Source organism: Urocitellus parryii, chromosome Y (genome assembly GCF_045843805.1).
Source record: "Urocitellus parryii isolate mUroPar1 chromosome Y, mUroPar1.hap1, whole genome shotgun sequence".
In the NCBI taxonomy this organism is placed as follows: Eukaryota; Metazoa; Chordata; class Mammalia; order Rodentia; family Sciuridae; genus Urocitellus; species Urocitellus parryii.
The window spans coordinates 63,521,230-63,533,286 of record NC_135548.1 but is presented as its reverse complement, the minus strand read 5'-3'; positions in this window follow the sequence as shown (position 1 = coordinate 63,533,286).

Genomic DNA, 12,057 nt, shown 5'->3' with positions numbered 1-12,057 from the left:
ACTCGTGTGTCTGTCCATGAATCTGGGAATACAATATTTCATGGTGAGGAAACGCCCCCAGGTCAAGGGAAAGGAGGTAAACACCTACCTTATTCAAGCTGTGCATGTGCTGCCATTCCACTCCGACCTGAGGAAATAAGAAGCCTCAGCACCTGGACATATTTGCTGGAAGCCCATAGAGCCAACTGACAGTCTGGGGTGGCTTTCTGTTTCTGGGTTTGCTGATGTTCCATCCCCCACAGTTCTCAGAATCAACCTGCAAGTCCTCCAGGCCGCTTTCCCACAAGCAGGTGGGAGACACCTGCTTAATTCGTGTCCACTTAGAAACACAAAGTCCAGAGATGGCCAAGAGTGTTCTGGTAAGCCTGGGAGCAGGGGTGTCCCGTGGTGCTTACACCTGGGTGGGGAGCAGACACTGGTCCAATACCATGGACTACTCATGCCCTCTTGAATTTGGAGCTTCTGGATGATCAGGAGGATAGATGGGAATCAAGAAGGGAGAGGTGAGTGTGAAGGGCTGGAGCTGAGATGAGCGAGTGCAGCAGCTTGTCCACTGCCATGTCTGAGGGAGTCTGTGTGTCAGGTGGCAGCATGCAGTCCAGAAGGGCAGGGACAGGTATGGGTGACAGATGAGAATAGGACAGGAACTAGGTTGCAGGTTCCCTTGTATGGGATGCTGACGTCTATGGAGGAGGACAGCAGTGTGAGGTTCTCCATGTTCCTTGAACAAGGAGCTGAGAGAGTCTCTCTGCAGAGTCGATATGGATGTGGAGCAAGCACACTAAATGTCCAGGTAACCCAATGACCACCCTTGCCGGATGAGGTGCCCTCCTACATCCCAGCCAGCACTGAGCCTCTGGAGGCCAGGAGCTCTCGTGGCTATCTTTCAGCTCTCCTGTGTGTGGTCATGTTCCTGGGTCTGTTTTTGGCCCTGGCAATCCAGACCAAAGCCTCTAGGTTTTGTGCCTAGGCCATTCCCAATGCCGCCTGCATCCTCGGGCAGACCTGGGATCTTGGAGGCTATTGTCCCATTCCTCCCAACTTGTGGGATGAGATTGCATCTGTATGCAGGTAGTGGGGTCCTTTCACTCCGAGAGGAGTGCAGCTCCACAAAGAGCAATGGCAGGCCCAGGAAGTCCTATGTACAAGGATTGGGCTAGTAGCCTGTGGGAAGAGCCCACACGATGAGCAGGAGGTCAGCCTCGGGTAGTAGGGTCATGGATGTTGCCCTTGTATTTAGAGTGGAGGTGCCTCCAGAATGCCCCTGCCCACTGTCCTTGAGTAGTCACTTCAAGGCCCATTTCCTGAAGGCCTGTCTCCCATGCTGCTCCAGGTGACCTGCCACGATAGGGCTCCTGTCGTCATCCGCAGCGCCCTCGACCTACACTTCCTTACTGAGGAGAATCCAGAGGATTATGAGCTGGGCCAAATCATCTCTCGCCGTCAGAGTAAGTGAGACAATCAGATAGCAGAGAGCAAGGGTCAGGATGTGGACTCAGGTCAACTCTTAGCAACAAAGAGTAGTCTCTGACCCCCAAGAACACTCCAACAGGTGTGTTGGGTTCGTGCACAAAGCCAACTGCACTTCTGCTGGTGGAAGGTCTTGAGGTCCAATGGTATACCCCGGTGGATATTGCGGCTCCCCACCAGGTGCCCTCCCCTGGACATGAACAGGCATCCAAAGCTGACATCTTTGAGGAGTGAGGAGGAAAGCCTCTCTCCAGGAGCAGTGTGTTTTCATGGTCTGGGATAGGAGTGGTTTCAAAGGAACATGGGAATGCATGGGCTAAAGAGGGAACTGGCATTTTGTGGACTGAAGCAGTACTATTGAAAGCCTTCTGTGTGACCAAAAAACCACTGCCTGGGCAGAGCATTGCCAGGATTCTAGCAAGCAGTAACAGGATGAAATTGGGAAGAAAACACAGCCTGGGAGACAGCCTGAAACATCTGTTTTTGCATAAATTCCATGGTCTTACGCACCTGAGTCCACTAGGCAAGGAGTGATCACAATAGCCAGGTTGTGATCCCTAACTAAAGTCAGATGAGGGCTTCCTGAGCACGTAGCCACAGAGCTCATCTGATAATAATGCCAGCGCTTTTTCGTTGGTTGGTTGGTTGGTTTTTGTGAGCCAAACACCACAGCAGCCATTATCCCAGCCTATGTACCCTGAAGACCACCATCCCTATGAGTTCTAGGATCACTTGTCTCCTATCTTAACCTACTGTTAGGTTAGTAGAGTCTATGGAAGAGGAAGTCTGTCTGGGGCCTTGGTAGCCTAAGAAATTCATAGCAGAGATCTCCACATCCAACCCAGAAGGGATGGAGAACAGGCTGTAGGTTAGAGGAGGGCGACAGGAAACACATGTTCAGAGGAAGGAGAAGCGGCTGTTGTATTCCCCCACTCGGGGTCATGGCACCACTGGGCCATACACCATGTTGGAGGGAAGCAGTCCCTTTGCTGGTCTTTGGAACCATTGTTCTCAGTAGGGCAGTATTTGGAATGTGGCCTCCATTCTCAGAAGCCTGGTTCACATGGAGGCGGGCTCCACCAATGCAGAAGCATGGCTCTAACGTGGTATCCGTGCTGGTCAGCCTGTCCTCACTGTGGCCATACTTGAGGAAAATAACTCAGAGGAGGAATCCTAGGCCTTTTTTCTCTGGGTTTCATAGCTTTCTCTTTGGTTGTGCACTGAGGCTGTCCATAAAGCTCTAGTGTGTGGCAGTGGAGAGCTCCTCAGCCCTTGCCACAAAGGCATAGACTGGGAGAGAGAGAACGAGGCTGGCAGAGAGGGAGAGAGAGAAAGATGGAGAGGGAGGACCTCTCCTTGGAGAATGAGGATTCAGTGGAGCCAACAGGAACAAGGTACTGTTGCCCAGGGCACAACCCTGTTTAGGTCTTACTCCAACCATGCTCAACCTTTCTTCCAGTCCCTCCCACCCCCCAGTAGTGTATTCATCTTGAATGAGAATTTCATGTTGACATCAGAGCACTCACCATCCAATGCTTCCCTCCAAACCCACCTATGAAGATGGCTCATGTGGGGACTGAATCTTCGGCACAGGAGCCTTTTGTGGGAGATTTCAGATGCAAACCCTAGTGGTGTGCTTTGGCAGATGCAAGAGGACCTGAGATATTCTGGAGTCCAAAGCCTTCGGTAGGAACAGACATTAGGTCTGTTGAAGTGCTCTGCCTAGTTCTTCCTCAGGGAGGACTGTGGAGGCTGTCTTTGTTGGTATTGGTGCTGAATTGGAGAGCTCTCAGGTGTGTGGCTCTGGCCTTTTCTGGCACAGGCTCTCAGATGTTGGCATGTCCTAGGGAGCACCTCCTGAGTGCCACCTTCTTTTTGTACACCCCTCTCTCCCCAGAGCTGAGGATTCCAGCAGAGGCCAACGTATTTTATGCCAAGAATCCTCACAAAAAATCCAACTTTGTGCTGAGGAAAAGGAGCCTCTCCCAAAAGAATGATGGGTGGATCGAGCCTCAACCTCCCTCTCGTCCTGCAAAGAAGGCTCCTGCCCTCCTGAGGATGCTTGCAAAACCATTCTGTTGCTGTGTGCCTGGGCGGGGCTGAGGCAGCCCAGGAATATTTACATTGATTACTATTTTCTTCAAAGTTTGAATCTATAGTTTGCCATTGTCCTTGACCTTGTTTTGTAACACAGATGTTACTCTATCCTGTATTTGTTGTTTCCATTAATATATTATTATTATTTTAAAATATATATGTTTTTGTTACCTGATCTACTGTGATGATTTGAGTATACTAAATGTAGCAGTGATTCCTAAAGGACACATCCAAACCAACAGGAAGGAATGCTTCATTCTATCAGCAAGAACTTTGGTTTTTAGGAGTTTGGCAGATGGCATTATCTGAGTCAGTTTTCCAATGGGGGCAATGAAGTATCAGCTATGATGGTACAAACACAAACAAAGACACACAAACACACACAAGAGCACACACACTCACTGAGAGATAGATAGACAGATGGAGTTGGTCTCTGCTGAAATACTTTGGAGACATGGTTCTGATTTCTCCCCTTTTGGAGTATTTTCAATTGCACAAGGTGTCTTGCAAATGAACCCATGTCTGAGGAAGACATGCATGTGTACTTCACATGCCACTTTTCACATAGCAGGAAGGTCATGTAATATTTTTCATGCAGCTGTCTTTTGACTGTGAACCATCCCATGAGGTCAGCTGTGGAATTTTCAACTTGTAGCATCACAATGGGGATCCACTCTTTGGATTTGGGGATATTTCCGATTTTCTTGATTCAGATTGGAATGATATATATATTAGTTTTTGATGAAAATTCTGCATTTGATGGTAATGAATGTTGTGCATCTAGGAATCTGTAGAGTGCAGACAATGAATGGATGCCTACTGTTGTCTGGACTGGTCTGAAAAGTCCTGTAGCATCTGAGCATGTGTGAGGGCTGTACAGGTCTTGCCAAAAGCCCAGGTCAGATGATCCTGCACAAAGCTGAACTCCTAGTGGTCTCCACAACAGTGTAAGGGCCAAGGAGAAACACACTTCCACACAGAAGTTGGGAAGCTACCTTATGAAGGTGATCATAGATACGGCATTATTAATATATCCAGGTTGGCATCTATTATTTTTTTAGCTTTTGACTTTCGCAGCTGTGGGCATCTTGACAACCATCAACTCCCTGTAAGCACAGACAACTCTATAAGAACCTGAGGATAAATTTCCCTGTGCATGTCCCCTTGTGAAACTGCTTAAGCACCGCCTGGTTTACACACAGGTGGAATTTCTAGGTCAAAGTGTGCATGTTTACTTCTTTGACTAAGCACTGCCAGGTGGCTCTTCTGCATAGCTTTACCTGTGGCCAGGATTGTATTATCTAGCTTTCTAACTTTTGCATGTTGAGTAGATACATAGTGGGAGCACACTGTTTTTGTTGGTATTTTTCTTGGTATCTATTCTGATGCTTTTCACTGGGGGATTTTTTCCTGTGAAAATGGGCTTCCTCTACTTGACCTTATTTTCTTCTTTTTAAAATTTTTTCAATGTGACTTTTTAATTTTAGTTTTATTAAAGACATTGCCCCTTGCTTGCATAGTCTATATCTAAAGCACTAGTCCTTGCTCCAAGGCCCAGCTTGCTCTCAGCTGCCCCAGGAGGGGAACAGTCTTTGGCGGTAGACAAGAGACGCCCCTGCAGGGGGCACAAGTGCTTTGGCCCTCTGGTGTCTTGCCAGCAGTGCTTCCCATGCTCACAGAGGGTTTCAGACACTGAGTCAATGGTCCAGGTGGTCTTTTGTTCAGTCTGATCTCAAATTGAGCTCCTCTGAGAGGTCATATTGAAGTCCTTGTGTGTACCTGACCCATCATTTTAAACAATATTCCAAGTTCACTTTTTGTGTGTACGTGGGTTCTGGGGATTGAACCCAGGGCCTTGAGCCTGTGAGGCAAGTGACCTACCTGAGCTACACCCTCAGAGACCCCTGTAAAAGTATTTCCCCTTTGCCTCGGGGTTTAAGTTGCCAAGGCTGACCTCAAACGTTCCTCTTGCCTCAGCCTCCCTGGTGGCTGGCATGACAGGCATGCACCTGGGACTGTCACACTCGAGCCTGTGATGGGAACTCATGTGCATCTGTCCAGGGCTGAGCATGGTTAGGCAGAGCTGTGCTCCAGGCTCCCTGCAGGGCTGTGGAGGCTTCTGCTGCCCAGCAGCCCTGGTGCCATGGCCAGGGCTCCTCCCAGCCGAGGGCAGGCAGCTGCCCATTGCTGTAGGCTGACCTTATTTTCTTCTTATGGCACTCGTCCGTTCTCTGGAGTATGTTGTATGGTTTGTCCATTAGGAGTCTAACAGGTCCTCTAGAACCTTCAAACAATTAGTAAAATTCCTGAACAGTAAGTGAGCGCGCGCAGAAATTGGGCTAATATTTTGGGAAGAACAATGTTGGATGATATATTCATGGCTTGAATATATCATCCAACATGAAGTTATTTTTTATTACTTACAAAATAATAAAATAATGAAGCAATACCATGGGCTGAGCTAAAATAGATCCTTAGGATCTTAGGCATTCTGTAATAAATCTGTGTCACTTGAAGTATAGAGTTGATCGACTCTGAGTAATGAAACAGAAGTAAAGGTATCAAAGCCAATGATCATCTGTTTCCAATTTTCTGTGATTTGGTTCAAGTGGTAAAGTGGTGATATTTATTAATAATGGATCGAATAGGTTCATAATTGTTTTAGAGTACAATTAGATGCCTTCAAACTTTAGGCTACATGGGCACATTTGAGAACGGTTCCAGCCATTCTCTCATCCTTTGGGTCATTCCCCTCCTATGTCCTGTGAGACATTTTCTATGTGAGGCTTTAAGAAGAAGAAGAGAATATTCTGTAAAGAAAACCTTGTGATCTGTGCAGTATGAAGTTGAATGGATTCATTCAGAAATCAGAAATTCTATTGAAAGATATTTATTGGCATGAGCCAAATAAAACCTATTTTTAGGCATCCTGGTGAAGACAAGGTTTTATCTTTATGTCTCATTTTCTATGTTTTGTTGTTGTTGTTGTTGTTAGAATGAAATTCATATGTTGCCAGACCATTCTATCAGATGTGTAACTAGATGCCATTTAAATTACCCACTTTTACATGGTAGACAGTTTTTAATGAACACTGCCTGTCTGCACCTTTTTTAAAAACAGGACTGGGATCAGAAGCCCAAATACCAATGGTTAGCTGGAACATATTTTTCATTTGGCCTATCTGTCAGTATTCCCTGAGGTCATCTGTGCAATCAGCTTCGTTACTCCTGCTCCCTCACTGGATTTCATAGAAACCATATGCTATGTATGAATCAGGGACACCAATCCCACAACATAGCATTCTTGGAATATCCAAAGTCCCACTTTTCACTTCGCCATGCCTGAGATCAGCAGTAATATTTATCAGCAAATGTGAGATTTTCAAAGATCCAATTCTATGTGCTCCTTTCTCATAGAGCCTTAGGCAGGGATATAGCAAACATAAATATTAAGTAAAGTCCATAGTTTTTAAAATGTCATCCATTGAATAGTTGACACATGTCTGAGATACTTTTTATTTTGGAGGAGGTATTATTTAATAAGGAATTCCAACTGCTACCTAATAGTGAAATGAGAAGTCTTGCATCCATTTTATTTTGTTTCTGATGATTTTTATGAGTAAGGGTAAGATACTTCCTTGTTCTGATGCAGATGTTGCCCACTTTTGTGAATGGATGCGGGGTGTCACCTACTACTTGCATATCTGCATATTGGGCTTGACACTGCTATCGTACTTGGTAGTTGGCAAAAAGTCAATACTGAAGTTAAGCTCTTGTGTTCTAGCAGCAGAGCTGAAGATCCTTGATGTGCCACCTTCTGCAATCCATGCTGCTCTCTTCATGTTCCTTATTGACTTCCTGGTGATGAGCATCATGGTCTCCTGGTCTTGAGAATGGCCAAGCATTGCTCTGTGAATGTGGAAGATGGGCATGTGGAAGGCTCCAGGGAGGAGGGATCATTGAACATGTACTCGAATCCATGTGCCTGTTGAATGACCTGTTTTTTTATTTTTGGGTTTTAAGGGAGACACTGCCCTAAAACACTTCTGTGCAGCTGGGGATGCAGGCTTCTGCTTCACCTTGCAGGAAGCATTAACGAATCCTTTCCAGAAGACATGAGAAGAGAGAAGTGAGCCTCTGGTATCATGCAGGTTCCTTGCATTGCCCATGGGCTAGAAGAGAGAAGAGTTGCTTCATGAGATTTGATCCCCTTTTTCCTGAAAAGTTCCACACAGAGGTGAGTCCCCAGCATGTTTAGAAATCATTTCAGACACCTTTCTGGACGGAATTGAATCAGAGCCCCTGATGATGTGGAAGAGCTAAAGATGGGTTTGCTATGAATTTTCTATTTCATTCATCAGGGCCTGAGTCAAGTCAGTCATTGTGCTGTCAACACATGAGCTGCTGGTCAAATGTGAGGAAGTGGTCTTGCTATATGAAAACACCACCCTGATTCAGTGAGCCAGAGGCAGCCTGCAGTCCCTGTTTTCCTGTAAAGGCAGATTGCTGTGGATGGCCTCTGGCCTCGTCATGCAGCCCTGCTCAGAGTAGGGGATTGAGGGACCAGGCAGATCCCTAGTTCCTTTTGACCTTTATTGCCACTGGGCCACCCCAGGGTCCTTGGACTCTACCTGGTCTTCTGGCCTGGGTCAGGGGATGTGAGGTTTGGAATCCCCCTCTGTGGCAGGATCCCAGCCCCCCAGCCACTTGAGGTCAGCACATCCTTCCCTAATTGTGTTAGAGTTGGAGACTTCTCCCACCCATCCTCATCCATGCTCATCCCACATTTTGTAGCTTGGCACCTGAGGACCTTTATTCATTGACTTAGTTGTTAGTGATGATGGTTACTAAGACTAAGTGACTCTTTCAAGTCACATCACTTGCATGGTAGGGCTAGAGCATGGATCTTCCTAATTGATTTCATGGGACTCTCTCATGGAAACTGTGACTGCTTCCTAAACACACACTCTACATTTGGAGTGTCAAAATTCTTGCCACTGCCTCCTTGGCAAGTGTATCTTGTCTTCTACGTGGGAATTTCACAAATATTTTCCTTTGGTTTGTGGAGGTCATGCAGAAGGGATTTCATTTGAAATAGCCCAAACAAGAAATACCAGTTGTCTTTTTCGCACATGGATGTGTGTAGTGAACACCCCTTTCTGTGTGCTTGCATGAGTTACTCCTTTGAATTTGTTGAAGAATGGTTGGCTGGGGAGCAAGTTAACGAGAGATGGATATCAATGGTTGTCAAGTATTCTGACGTGAAGAATGTATTGAGGATGTGAAGGCTTTTCTAGCCAGTTCCTATGGCTCAGTCAGGGATCAGTCAGAGGATTCTGTCTGGTAGACTCTTTGGCACAGATGTCAAAGTGGCCTGGTCTTACCCTGTCCAGGACTGAATGCTGAGCTTGAGTGGGAGCTTCTTGTCATTTCAAGCATTTCCATGAGTCTGTCCTCTGTTCTCTTGTATCCAAGTGGTTTCTAATAGGAAAGCAGAACAAAAATTGAAAGTATGGTGATTGATTATTTTTACCAATGTTATTTCAATCCACTTTGTTTAATACGAAATTACCTTTATGCTAGTAAGATTTCATATGTGAGGAAATAATGAAAATATTGGGGTTAGGGGATGAGAATATGCAAATCAAACATTTTTGAGCACCAAGACCCGTTTTTTGTTTTTGTTTTTGTTTTTTTTTTTATTAACTTAAATAATATTAAGTGCCAGAGGACCACCGCTGCCATTCAGCCTCAACAACCTCCAGGTCCAGCCTCCAGGTGGCCCATTTCACCAGGGTGTGTGGGACCACACTGTCCTGGGATGAGAGAACAGTACCCACGGATGTTGACATCTCACAGAGTAGATATTGCCAGTGACAGTAGGGAGCTATTGGCACATGAGGAAGGGAAGAGCTCTCAGGATGGGAAGAGGGGGCCGCTTCGAGACTCATTGGGTATGGCACGAGGCTGCTGGGTGTGGTGTTGGCCTGGGCCCACTGAGTGGGGCAGATCCGTGGTCTGTGTTTCTGTACGCTCCTCTGTAGCCTGTGTTGGCAGCAGATCAGGGAATTGCGATCAGAAGTGCTCCCAGTAACACAGGCACCAGCCCCCAGAGTGTGTGCCTATCCGTTTCCCCACCTGGCCTGACTTAGTGCCTGTCTTGCCTCAGGGCTGAGACCCTACAATCTCTGATGAGGGTGTCTGTGGTCCAGATCCAACCTGCATGGCCAACATGCTCAGACCTTCAGCTGGGTCCTAGGCTGCTGCAACCAAACTCTGTTAACTGGGTGGCCGACAACAGAGGAAGTGTCTTCCGTTGAGCTCCAGAGGCTCAACACAGTAGGTGTTGGGCTGTCCCAGTGCCATAACCCCTCCCAGGTTTCAAGGGGACTGTCTCCCCAACTCTCCCAGCCCTTGCCCACTCTCCTATTGCTGCCCACGATCTGTGGTTCCCATATGGGCATCCCGCCCTGGCTCCAACCTCACATATCCGGTATCCCCCAGTCTCCCTGGTATCTGGGTCCAGACTCTCCTCTTCCTACAAGAATATCAGATATTGGATTTGGTCCCAGTTGATGCTGTGTTCCATCATGTGAGCTCTTAGCTTCATCACTGTGCAAAGACTCTTTTCCCACGCAAGTTCGCACGACTTTTGGCTGGCTAAGAATTTTCAGGCGACACTTTTCTAATGAGTACACTTTCCTTCCTTCCGATCTCCCACCAGTGAGCATTCCTCGCACCCTTGTCCTAGTTCCTTTATGGCAGTTTCCCTCCTTATGGCTGAGAGGACCTAGTGACCCCTGAATTCACACGTTCTCCTTAATCACCAACACACTGCAGAATTCTCCAGGGGGCCATATATGCTCCTGGAAGTTGGTGTTGGAAATAGTTCTCCATCCATTAATCACTCCCTCACTCACTAATGTCCTTGTGTCCTTGAGAAAGGCTCTCCCTTTCCTGGTTTTCCTGAATAGAAATCCTCTTGCCTCTTGGGTGAATAGGGTTATGGGTTGTGCAGAGGGTGTTGGTCCACTGAGCATCTTAGAGACTGTCCTTTATGGAGCCTAATGATCCTCACTGGGGAATGAGGCCAGGGTCCTAACTGTGGTTAGTTAGAGAGGGAAAGAAGGACAAGGGAAACTCAGATGTCCCTTCATGGCCCCTGGAGTTAGAGGACTTACCCCTTTGCACCTGGGATCAGGAGACCTCATTTCCTCGAGGACACGCACACTCAGACGTTAATCTTGAGTGTGGGTTCCTTTCTGGGGTCCAGGGCTGTTGTTAGCCACCAGGAATGACAGTGCTCTCCATGCTGAGTGGAGCCATTTTTGCCAGGAAAGAGAGCCCATGGTCACGCCTTGTGCAAAGCATCCCACGCCAGGGGCTCCCATGCCTACATTCCTGTCCTGAAAGGAAGCCACTCAGAGGCAAGGTGGGTCCAACCACCTCCCATGTGTTCACTCATCACTGTGTTCCAGCAGTCACCCCAGTGAACAGTCCTGATGGGATTGGATGTGGCTCAGAATGTCACCCTCATGAGCTCTACCCTGCCACAGCTGCAGTTCTGCAGTGGGAGAAACTCAAAACCTCAAAACACATGCACATGAAAGAAAAGAGCAAGAGCCAGAGCCCAAACAGGCCAGGTGTGGCAAAGACAGCTGGAGTGCCTAGGTTGGGACTCAGAATTATGTCAGTGGGGTGGCATTGCTGCTGGCACCAGCATGATAACCGAGAGCCAGCCCTGCTCATTTTGGGGAGCAGTGTGTTGGGGAAGGCAGCAGAAATTGAGAGGCAGGATTGAGTTTGGCCCTAGGAGGAGGTTGGGTAAGAGGCCAGTGTGGGTTGGAGAGCCTGGGCAGATAGACAGAGGCCAGGGCACACCCCAAAGCCTGGAGACTGCACTTGATGTCCAGGGTTGTGAAACACCACTTCCCCTCTTACTCACAACTGAGAGCAAGGGGCATTGATGAGTTCAGTTTGTGTGCGGCTGCATCCAAGGTGGCTCGGCTAGGAACCTCTGTTTCCTTGACTCAGGAGGCTGGGAGTCCAGGCTCCACTGAGGCTCGGCTGGGAGGATCGGAGTCTGAGTTTATGCCTGTGTTCCCTGTAGGATCCATGTTGGCTGAGCCTCAGTGTTTTTGTAATGAGAGGATGGGTGACCGTCATGTCTTTATCACAGGACACACTTGCTAAATGGATTTGTTTGCTCTGAGGAGGAAAGAGAGAGGGGGGAGTGGTGCTGGAGACAGGGATGCAGACAGGGGTCATGGACTTGGCATAACTCAGTCTTGGAGGTGATATCCCATCACCTGTACCCACTTCAATTCCCATGAATCCAGAGGCTGAGCCCCCTTGAGGTGAGGGGTGAACCGGTTCTGGGCAGCAGGATGCTGTGGTACCTCGGAGTCTCTGTGAGACCCCAACACTAGACACACTTGGCCCTTTTGAAATCTTAGGAGAAGCCTTGGGAAGTTGTATGGCAGAGGGGAG